At 43.4% G+C, this 11,368-nt stretch overlaps 1 long non-coding RNA gene across 1 annotated transcript; it reads right to left on the minus strand.

The window, feature by feature from the left end:
• Positions 1-3,656: 3,656 nt before the first annotated feature.
• Positions 3,657-10,943, minus strand: LOC306669419. Its single transcript, XR_013766111.1, has 3 exons — positions 10,785-10,943; positions 8,636-8,748; positions 3,657-5,089 (listed from the first exon to the last, which is right to left on the minus strand). It is a non-coding gene; the product is annotated as an uncharacterized lncRNA (long non-coding RNA).
• Between the last annotated feature and the right edge of the window lie 425 nt (positions 10,944-11,368).

The following is an 11,368-nucleotide window of genomic DNA, read 5'->3' on the forward strand; positions in this document are numbered from 1 at the left end:
GTTTATTATTTTGGAAGACTTCGATTCGCTGTCCTCACCCCTCCTGGTATTGGATCCGGCCTCGGACCCTGCAGAACCTGTGCCCCAGGGAGCGGGTGTTCTCCATGAGTCTGTGACAGAGTCCTAGCATCCGACTGTTCCACTGCCTCTGCGTGTGCTCTTGCCTAAGAATTTGTGGGCTGAAACACACTTTATTATCAATTTTATTTCTCTCTTTTCTATTACAGTTAGGCTATTATATTGATTTTCTTGAAATTATGTATGAGGGTGGTTATGTTAGCCATGTACCTTATTTCAAAAATTTAAAAGAGTTACGTGACATTTGTATTAAAAGCAGATTTAGGGGCTGAGAGAATTGGGAACTATTCTTCTCAACTTTGCTGCTTTCACAGACTGTTTTGGTCTCACAACCTCAAAGCATGGAGGGGAGACTTCGCCGCCACCCCAGGAGCCTTGTCTCCTGTACCTTTTCCAGGGGTCCCTCCCACCTTATCCAGGTGCCTTTCCTTTATCCTCCCCAGAGCGCTGCTGCCTCAGATGTGTGCGGAGGGCAAACCTGACAAGGTCTCCCTTTCCAGTGCCCAGTCACTCCTTCCTGTTTGCGTCGTCACCTTTCTACCAGATGAACCCAGGAATGAATCTGGGATTCGCTGGCTGGGAGGAGGGGGTCAAGCAAGGCAAGAGAAGTTGTCAGGAAACACTCCGAGGAGACAAAAACCTGCTCTCACCATCAAAGGTACTCCTGCACCCAGTCAGGGGGCGGGGTGTACAGCGTCTCTGTGAATCAGAAAACGGAGCCCCTTTAAACTCGGACCAGTGCAAAGGGCTGCTCCTCCCCTCAGCTCGTGGGGCGGAGCCCAGCATGGTCAGAGCCAGGTCGCTCAGCACCCGTCCTGTCCCAGCCCCCACTGCAAGCAGGACAGCCCTGGGCGGGGCCTTGCTTTACTTTTGATGATTGATGATCAAACTCTCCTGTATAGTGACATTTAAGGGGTCCCCAGCAGCTTCTGCTGCCACATGGGTCACTCACGTCTGCATGCCAGTCGAGACTGGATTCTGCAGTCAGGTTGCCCCATCCAAAGCCCAGTTCTATTACCTAAAGCTCAGCTCTGGGCAAGTTTCTGATCTTGCCAAAGCCTCGCCTTCCTGTTCTGTACAAATGCATTGATAACAACACTTCTTCAGAGAGTTATTAGAATGAAATGAGGTAACCTATGTAAATTGCTTGCCACAAAACCCAGCACAGAATAAATGTTTAACCGATGATAGCTTCTGTTGTTAGTGTTGTTTCCCATTATGCCATTTTCATTTTTGTAAACACTTTTTGGGTCAAACAGCCAACTATCCTCTCAGCATAAAAAAAGAGAACAAGTTCCTGGACTTTGGCGCTCAACTGTCCAGCTTCAAATCCTTATTCCTTGACTGAACTTGTATCGACTTGGGAAAGTTCCTTAAACTAATAATACTATTTTCCACATTGGTAAATTAGCAATAAGGGTAATCAGGGTTGTTTAAAGGATTAAATGAGTTACTATTTGTTCAGGGTTTAGAACAGAACCTGCCATTTTTGGAGTGCCATTTAATAAGCGTGATGTTAGTTTTTGTATAAGTTTGTAATTGTATCAATTAATCAATATTTAGATAAATGTCTTTCTGGCTCTAAGTCCTGAATTACATTAAACGAGTTAGTATCTCCTCTTCCAGACTGTAATCTCCTGAAGGGTAGGGCCATTCCTTACCTACACTGACCCTCCCTCGTAGTAGTAGCAGAGGGGCTGCTCTTCTAGGCTCAGTGAATGGTGTTGCCAACTGACTGAATGAATGGCTTCCTGGGGCAGCACAGTGTCCTCAGGAGGCCACCTTCCCAGGTAGGGCTGGTCTCAATATGCCAAGCCTTGAAGTAGAGGAATTAGCAGGAGCAAAGAAGCCCCCTGTGCTTCCTGGTGGCACCTGAGGCTACCAATAGGCAGAGAGACTGTCTGGCTACTAACCAGTGCCGTTAAATGAACAAAGCATTTTGTGGTCTTTGGGACTGCCCGTCTGGCACCTTGCTGGAAGTGAAACCGAGTGTGAAACACACCTGTCCTCTTTGGCCTTTTAACTGGCGGGAATCTAATTGCCATGGGGTGGGAGAGGCGGGGCGACCAGGCTTTGAAGAAGCCAGGGGATTAATTGTGTGTTAATGAATGGCTGTGCAGGGGCTGCAGGGGAAGCCCCGGCAGGGAAGGGATCTGGGAGCAGGGCCACATTCTGGCCTCCTGGCCTCTTTGTTTCTCTCCACTCTGTGTCTTGTTGGAAGCCAGATGGCTCAGACTGAAATTAGAACAAATTCACTTGGGGGAGAGAAACCTTAGAGCTCAGTGTTAGTGATAGATGACCCTGGGAGGCATGTGCAGATTCTGCAGCCCTTCTTTGTTCCTCACATTTCATAAAGTGAATTTTCAACTTTCAGCCAAGGCACTCAAGACCCTCCAGGGTTGGAGGGTTACAGGTCCAACTCGTCTCCCCCAAATAATTCCTCTTCATTCTCTAAAGCTCAGTATGCCTTTAACCTCTGCTCTGTTGCTCTGATCTCTGTGTAAAACGCCCTCAACCTCTTCTAGGGCCTTGGTCCAGCTGCAAGTCCATCTCCTTCAAGCATCCCTAATAGCCCCTTAGCCTGAGCCATCCTGGGACTCTCAGAGTCCCATGTGCTTTTCCTCCTTCCTTCACATCAAAGATATTAAAATGTACTTCAAGTATAATATTTTTGTCATAAAAGTTCTAAATTAACTTTGGTAAGCAAATTATGGATTGTTTGAAAAATTTGTTTAGTTTACAACTGGCCATGACTTTTTGGCAAATCCACTGGTTTTCCTTGGGAATTTAGGTAAAAGAAAAATCTACTCCATGGTTTGTTTTCAAATATAAGTAAAAATTTTATGGCTATTAAATTAAGCTATTATTAGGGACAATAAATATTATTAATTTTGATTTCACAGGTTTTTTTTTTTTTCATGTATGGGGTGAGGGAAGACAATACTTTTATTTTTCTTTGCAGGTTTTCCATCTCCTTAGATCTGTGGAAAGTTGATGACCTTGAGATGTGGTCCATAACCTGTAAATGAGGCAGAGCCCTGTCACTAGTACAAATGTTCTGACTCTTCTATGAACACAGGCTGTTTGAACTTTTTGTGTAGAACTAATTTTTTTTACCAAGTTCTACCTCTGATTCAACATCCAGCTACTTGCTGCTTACAAAGATACACAGGACGTGGTCACAAGGAGTCAAAAAGATGATATCATTGTGAACTTATAAGCAGCAAATAACATGTTGTAAAAACTAAGAACTCAAAACACGTCAAGTTATAATGAGAACTTTATAAATTCATAGTAATTGTTGCAGATTTTTATATACAATTAGATTAAAAGTACACAAGTTGTAAAGGATGCAGAAGACATGAAAATCATGTGAATAAAGTTTGTGAATATGAACATTTATAAAACCATACACTTAACAAATGAGACTGTTATTTATTTTTATGACACATTTATTCAGCATCATGATCAGACTATTACATTTAGCAATCAACAGCATGGATGCAAAAAAGTTCTATATTAAAACACTTTGTTGGAATGTTTTATACTTTTCATGGAACAGAAACTAAAATAACCTCTTACATGATTAATCACAAATACAGTCCTCAAGATTTTTTGCCCGTACATGTGAGTATTGTCTAAACCACATCTTCTTTGTAGCAGAAGGCCCTGCCACTGCTGTGCTTGGCTGAGTCCACAAATCTGTTGTAACCTGTAGCTTCCCTGTCACTTCTCTGGCTCTCCTCTCCTGCTAAGCTTTGTTACCTGGAAGGATTAAAACCTTCTGCCACTGCCATAGCTAATGCTGCTGGAACCTGCCATACCCACTTCAGTTTTGTAGTTTGGCAAAGTACTGGCCTCTACTGCTGTTAAGGTTCACAGCTTCTGCCTCTAAAGTTTCTACCCTTCGTGAGTCCAAAATCTGATGACAGATTGTTGTAATTGTCAAAATCATTGTAGCTTCCACCACCTCTAAAACTGCTTCTATCATTACCAAATCCATTGTAGCCATCCCTGCTGCCACCATGTCCACCACCATCACCACCATCTTTGGATACAACCAAAAGCACTGAAATTTCCTCCATGGCCAAAACGGTCATTTCCATCAAAACCACCTCCATGACGTGGTTTCCAGAACCACGTCTACCACTTTGGCTGGATGAAGCACCAGCCATCTCTTACTTTGACTGGGCTTTCCTCACTGCACTGTGGTGGCCATTCATGATCCTCAAAGTTAGAAAAGCAAAGCCCCCTCTTCTTTCCACTGCCTTGGCCAGTCATGATTTCAGTAACTTCAATTTTTCCAAACTGTTCAAATTAATCAGGTAGGTGATGTTCTTCAGTGTCTTCTCTAAGGCTAACAACAGAGATCTTTTTCACACTTAAGTGGACCCCTGGTCTTTGAGAATCTTCTCTTGAGACAGCGCTCTTTGACTCCACAACTCTTCCATCTGCCCCGTGTGGTCTTGCATTCATGGCTGCATCCACTCCCTCCACAGTGACATAAGTGACTCCAGAGCCCCTGGAGCACTTGGTGTTTGGTTCTCTCATCACCACACAGTCCGTGAGTGTTCCCCATGGCCCCAAATGTCTTCTCAGACTCTCATCAGTTGTTTCAGAGCTCAGTCCTCTGATGAATAGCATCTGGAGCTGTTCAGGCTACTTAAGGGACTCCAATTTAGACATGACGGCAGTAGGAAGAGGAGCTTTAAGGATGCTTTCTTGGTGGTGTCCACCGGCAGATAGGAGTAAGCTAATCAATGTATCCTGAGATGGTCATTTAGAGGAGCAGAGTCCCTAGGAGAAGTCATATTGTGGGACTATTCTGACCGGGCAGTGCGAGGTACTCTAAAAGACCCACAAACAAGAGATCCACTCTGATTACTTGGTGAGAATGGCTGAAAGGGCTGTCACCCTGGTGTCTGGAAAGGCTCTCCAGGGCAGACTCCCAGGAATTCATTTGCCAAGGAGGTAAGGAAGGGCAGCATTCCAATGAGCAGAACTCACATATCTAGGAAGAAACAAAAGGAAAACAGCAAGTACTTCTATGTAACTAGAGTACAGGAAATGTGGAAGAAAGACACTGAAATCTAAAGCACTAGCCACCTCAGATAAAACCTCATAGGACAGGTCCCCACTTAACTATTTACCCCATAGGGGAGCAATTTCAAAACTGCAGCTATTCAGACATGGCCATCGTGATACTTGCCATTTCCATTCACCAACTGCCTTTTTAAAACTTAATGTTCTGATTTCAGTCAACCAACTTGAAAACTCAAGTACATTTTTTTTAAATAGTTTATCACTGCTATAAGTTAGCAACTGTTATTCATTGTCATTAATAGGAATTAGCTCTAATAAATCCAATGAAAGGAAAACAAGATTATTACATTCTAGTTGTATAATATGTACTGTGGTGTATATCCTCCTTGCCCCATAAAACTATAAACTTTTAATGGGTTGTCACTCTTGGGTGATTATCCACATTTAGAGAGGGAGATTAATGCAAGGGAATGGATCTCTAATAGAATTACAGGACCTTCAGAGCCGCTCACTTACAGCACGTAGGTGGCTCTTCTCTTCACCAAAGGGTTTTCTGGATTCTAGGCACATTATGTTTCTATCTCAGTCCGTAGAATAAGGTAAGGATAAGGGCCCCCTTTATTAATAAGGCTACAGTGAGGATTTAAAGAATCTGAGTAGGAGATGTTCTTTGGATCATGGTCTAATGTTTGCTGAGTGCCTGTTGCAGCAATTTGAATCTGAAATGTCCTGCAAAGGCCGGTGTGTTAAAGACATGGTCACCAACCCCTGCATTGTTGGAAAGCGATTGAAGCTTCCAGCAGTGGGGGCCTGTTTGGAGGAAGTTAGGTCTTCGGGACATGCCCTTGACGGGGCTGTTGGCGCCCAGCCTCTCCCTCTCCCTCTCTCTCTCTGGTCCCTGCTCATCATAAATGAACAGGTCTCCTCCACTGTGCCCTCCTGCTATGATGCAGTGTGCTGCCAAAGCTCAAAACACAAGGGCCAAGTGACCACAAACTGAAACCTCTGAAACTGGGAGCCAGAAGAAATCTTCCTTTTTAAAGTTGACTATTTCAGGTGTCTCTGTTTTAGTAATGGAAAGTGAACACAGCCATACTGTCATAGAAATCTGCTACATAGTTTACATGCATTTTTAACTCTCAGTGCAACCCAGGGACATAGACACTGTTACAGACACCATTTTACAGATGATAGCAAAGGCTCAGAGGACTTAAGTAGATTGCCTGAGAACATAACCAACAAGCCAAAACCAGAACTTCAACTCAAACCTTCCTGGCTCTCTAAAGTTCTTTTTTTTTTTTTTTTCTTTTTGGTACTGGGGATTGAACCCCCAGGGGCACTTAACCACATAGCCACATCCCCAGTCTTTTTAATATTTTATTTAGGGACAGGGTCTCTCTGAGTTGCTCAGGATCTTGCTGAGTCACTGAGGCTGGCTTTGAACTCGTAATCCTCCTGCCTCAGCCTCCTGAGTGGCTGGGATTACGGGTGTGCACCATTACATCCGGCTTAAAGTTCTTAATATTAGTTCGAATAATGTCTTATATTGAATAGTTTATTTTCCTTTCCCCACCGACTTTTCTTCCTTACCAGATTCCTTTTAAATGTAGGAGGTTAGGTCCTTCTCCTCTCTGAGAGCACCCACTCTTTCCCTTTTGAGCGTTCCCTTTTTCCCTTTTCCTATTTCTTCTAATAACTTTTCTACTCTTTTATTTGAATAAATAAATAAATGTAGGAGACTAGTGTTACAAAGGAATAAGGAAGTGGGGAATCCATACATCTGCATCTGATGATCGCTACTTGGTGGGATAATTATTTTCATACTTTACTAAGTTGTTAAAGTCAACTGTGTGCACTCAGGAACAAAGGACATTAAATCATTTCGGGGAAAAAAAAAGTTCTTCAACATGACAGTTGAACCTATCAGCTTCCTGGCTTTGAGGTTTAGATTCGTGACACCTACTCAGGTACTGAGTGATGGTCTGTTTTTATCTAATGAACCTCAAGAAATATGTGGCTTATCGTGTCCTTTTCCTCAAGCTGGATGCTGGAACACTCAAGGTGAAACACGAAGCCTTTGGTCTACAAATGATTTGTGCACTGACTTTACCTCCAGTGGCTTATTTTCTATTTCTAACGTTATTGACCCTGGGCCTGATGGATTCATTTATTTATTTTAAATTTATTTTAAATTAAGGGTCAAGGTATTTGGAGAATTTTTTTTTTGAAAAATGTATTATTGAGACTTCGACACGTATGTAAGTGTGTCTGCATAATTTAGCTCTCTTTTTGGTTTTAGTGAGTTTCGGATCCACATTCTTGATTCCATGGAGATGTTAGTGATTGTTGTAGGATCTGAACAGTTTCCTTCAATGGAAACCCCCATGTTGTCCTTTGTCCTTTATTTTCAATACATGTGAGAGTTCAGGTTATTTGAAAAATAATCTGCTTACCTTCCTCAGTTTCAATGATTTTGTTGTGTATTTTTATAAGTGAACTTGAATTCTTTTGAGAAGGTGGAATATAAATGCAGCAACTAATTACTTCATTAACCCAAAGAACAAGCCCTGAATCCATTAACCAGCTTCCCTCAACCATTTCCTGGATTGGCTAATTCATGAGCAAATGCACACAATCCTTGAAAAACACCTTTCCTTTGTTTTTCTGAACCTTTCAGATGAGTAGTATGTTACCATTATGTGAATGAAAAGCCCCATAAAATCCAGCCTGCTGATCCACTTTATGTTCTCAAGGGTTTTCTGAGCTCTCAATCCCACACTTGCTTTATTTCTCTGGCAGAGGCTCCCCCTGGAAGGTCCAGGGGCAGGACCTACTGTCAAAAGACCAAAAAAGGTCACAGTCTCCAACCCACTGAGCTGGAAGCAGAGACTGCTCGCTGGCCTGGGATCCCATCCCTGTGGGTAAAGAGCAGAGCCACCCAGCTGGCACCAGACTGGGGCTGAGGAAATCAGCTGTCAGCTCCGTCTTCCCCTGGACAATTAGGCACCGAGTTTCTGTGTGACGTGTAGAGTCAACTGTGTGTCACCTCTCCCCAGGTGGGAGAGCTCCCTTGCATGCATTCAGGCTGCATCTCAGCTCTTGCTAATATTATTTTAAGCATCAAATGAATTTGGGCCTGATTACCAATGAGGGCCAAGGCTGTCACTAGTGCTCGGCTGGGTCGATGATGGAACTTAACTTTCTCTCCCAGGGATGGCAGTGCATCCAGGGCCTGCAGGAGAGATACCTCCTCAGCTCTGTACTTGGCAGTGCATCTTTCCCTGGGCATGAAAGGACTTGGCCAGGCCATGAGCCAGCTCTCTGATGATAGCATTATCTTCAACTCCATTACCACCATCAAAAATGGGGTTTTCATGGGATGGGGAGATAGCTCAGTTGGTAGAGTTCTTGCCTTGCAAGCACAAGGCCCTGGGTTCTATCCCCAGCACCACAAAAAAAAAAAAAATGGAGTTTTCTCCAAGACCATTTTTGTGGTCCCGCCCAAATCCTTTACCTGAGTGAAGGTCCGATGATGGCCTTGAAGGCTGGCACCATGGCCTCCAGTACAGGGTGTTTTCTCTGTGTTCTTTTTCCTGTTTCCCTTTAAAATGTTCTTCTGTGTCACACCTGACAGAAACGGGTTACAGACAAATATTGGGTCTTATTCTATTTCGTTCCTAACACTGAGAAAAAGCGTTACACTTTTCAAACCTCTAAATGCAGTAGTTCTCCTACTTTGTGGTCTCAGGACTCTCTGCACTCTGAAAATAACTGGAGGCACCAAAGAGCTTTGGTTGTTATGTGTGTGTGTCTATGAGAATTTGCTATTTTAGAAATTTAAAATGAAAAAAAAAGTGCTCATTTATTTATTTAGGAATAGCAATAATAAGTTCATATTTACATAAAACATTTTTTATGAAAATAGCTATTTTCAAAAACTGAAAAAAAAACCTAGCTAGAAGGAAGAATCATATTGCTCTACATTTTTTGCAAATCTCTTTAATGTCTGGCTTGACAGAAGCCAGCTGGATTCTCGAATCTGCTTCTTCGTTCAGTCTGTTGTGATATCACATGTCATATAGTCTCTGGGAAACTCCACTGTTTGAGCATAAAAAGGCTGGACTGAAAAAGGCAAAGAATACCTTAGTGTTAGTATGGAAAGAGCTGTGACTCTGCAGACCCCCTGGAAAGATCTTGGCACCCTCTCTAGGGTTCCAGGACCACACTTGAGAACCACTGCCCTGCTATATAATATCCTTTTGCTAACACACATGTGTTACACAAAATAAGTCCTTTGAAAAGTTTGTTCCACTGACCCCATTCATTTTGGACAGCCCAGAGGATCCAATTTGTCCCCGTCTTAGCATTCAGTTCAGTTCTTTTCACCTAGAAGTTGGTTTCTACCAAGGTCCACCTCTCTCCCACTTTTTCAGGTTGCAAACATCTGACTCATGCTCCCAAGAACACAAACCTTGTGGCATGCATATGATAAACTGGTTTAGTTCTACTTTTTTTTTTGTTTGCTTGTTTTTTGGTACCAGGAATTGAACCCAGTAGGGTTTAACTATCATGCCATAACCCCAGCCTTCTTTAAAAATTAATTTTATTTAGAGACAGGGTCTCACTGAGTTCCTTAGGGCCTCACTAAGTTGCTGAATCTGGCTTGGAACTCTTGATCCTCCTGCCTCAGCCTCCTGAGTTGCTGGGTTACAGACGTGCGCCACCATGCCCAACTTAGTTCTACTTCTTCTTGAAGTCTAGGGAAAGGACACAGACATTTCACTGTGGTTAAAAATTAGCGGCAGGATTCAGCAATATGATTGGCCTTGTTTGAGTCAGGTGACCCCCCACAAACACAGTGGCCCTGATGTTCTCGCACCACTGAGTCTTGATTTTAAGATCTATTGAGCTTCCCTTGTCGTCATCTTTATTTCTTCCTTGTTATCCCATTTGTCCTTACTCAGCCCCATTCCTTCAGTTTGTGTGAACCCTGATCCTTTGGATAGCCAGGTGCCGCCTTGACCCACGCAGATCCTAAGCGAGAGTTTTTTCTCTGTAGTTTGGAAGAGCATCACCTCCTAACATCCTGTTGATGGCAGCTCTATACTTGAAGAAAAGGAGTTCCTGGAATTCATAAACGCCAAGAACAAAACAAAGGAGGGGGCAGTCTTCATCACCCCCCCCCCCAGGGGTATTCAAGAGAGCCTAGGGGACTTTGCTGTTGTCAGTCTTTCCCTGCCATCTGTGCCTTTTGTTTATATGCAGTTGATTAAAATCTGCTTTATTTACCCTAGCTGTTTCAAGTTCAATAATAAGGGGAAATTACCTCCAGGACTTCCATGGCAGTCAGTGGCCAGAACCCAAGCAGAATCCTCTGTGTGGTATCTCCCACCACTGCCCACCCTGTGTCCCTTCTTGAAATCTATGGGTCATGGCTCTATCTGCTTCAAGGACTCTGGGAACTAAGGCTGGACTCAAAGATCACATGCAAATACTTCACAAGCCAAGGACTAAATGAAGCCAGTTACGCCCTAGCAAAACCTAGCACAAGTCAGTGAAAATTAAAGAATCAAAACAATACCTTCCTATTGGTACAGAGCATATGAATTGAGGCATGGAAACCATCCCAAGCTACCAGGTGTTGAGGAGTAATCATCACTAACCTTTGTGTCCCTTCCTCACAGCCAGGCGTGTGGATCCAGGACAGTAAGTGCTATTGTTATTACTACCCCATAAGGAAACTGAGGGTCGGACAGGCCAGGTAGGTTGCCCAAAGGTAGCTTCACTGGTAGTTAGAGCTTAAGAACTTGTTTTTAAGCTGTCTGACTCTACCGCTGGACAAGTTAACTATTATACTACTCTGAGAAGTAGCTGGGTGAACTGAAAGTCATTTAATCTGTGACCTTTCCTTGTGCGTGTTACCAATTAGGGAACATGTTATTGTCTGGCTTCCCTGCCTCCGGGTCCCTCCCTGCGCCAAGCCTCCTGCTCCCACTGGAAGATAAGCTCTATGCAGGCAGCAGCTTTGATTATCTTACGCACTGTGGGACCTGTGGTGCCGGCACAGAGAAGCACTCCATAAATAGCTAGAATGAAATAAATAAACAAACTGCCGCATGGTACACCAATCTCTGATTTATGGAGGTTTGGTTTCTCTGCGGGATTGGAAAGCAGCCAGTTTCTTCTTCCATCCCTCTTCCCAGAAGAGATCAGGATATCCACTGTTTGGGAAAACTCCGGTTTGATA

This window comes from Sciurus vulgaris, assembly GCF_902686455.1.
Source record: "Sciurus vulgaris genome assembly, chromosome: 9".
Classification (NCBI taxonomy): Eukaryota; Metazoa; Chordata; class Mammalia; order Rodentia; family Sciuridae; genus Sciurus; species Sciurus vulgaris.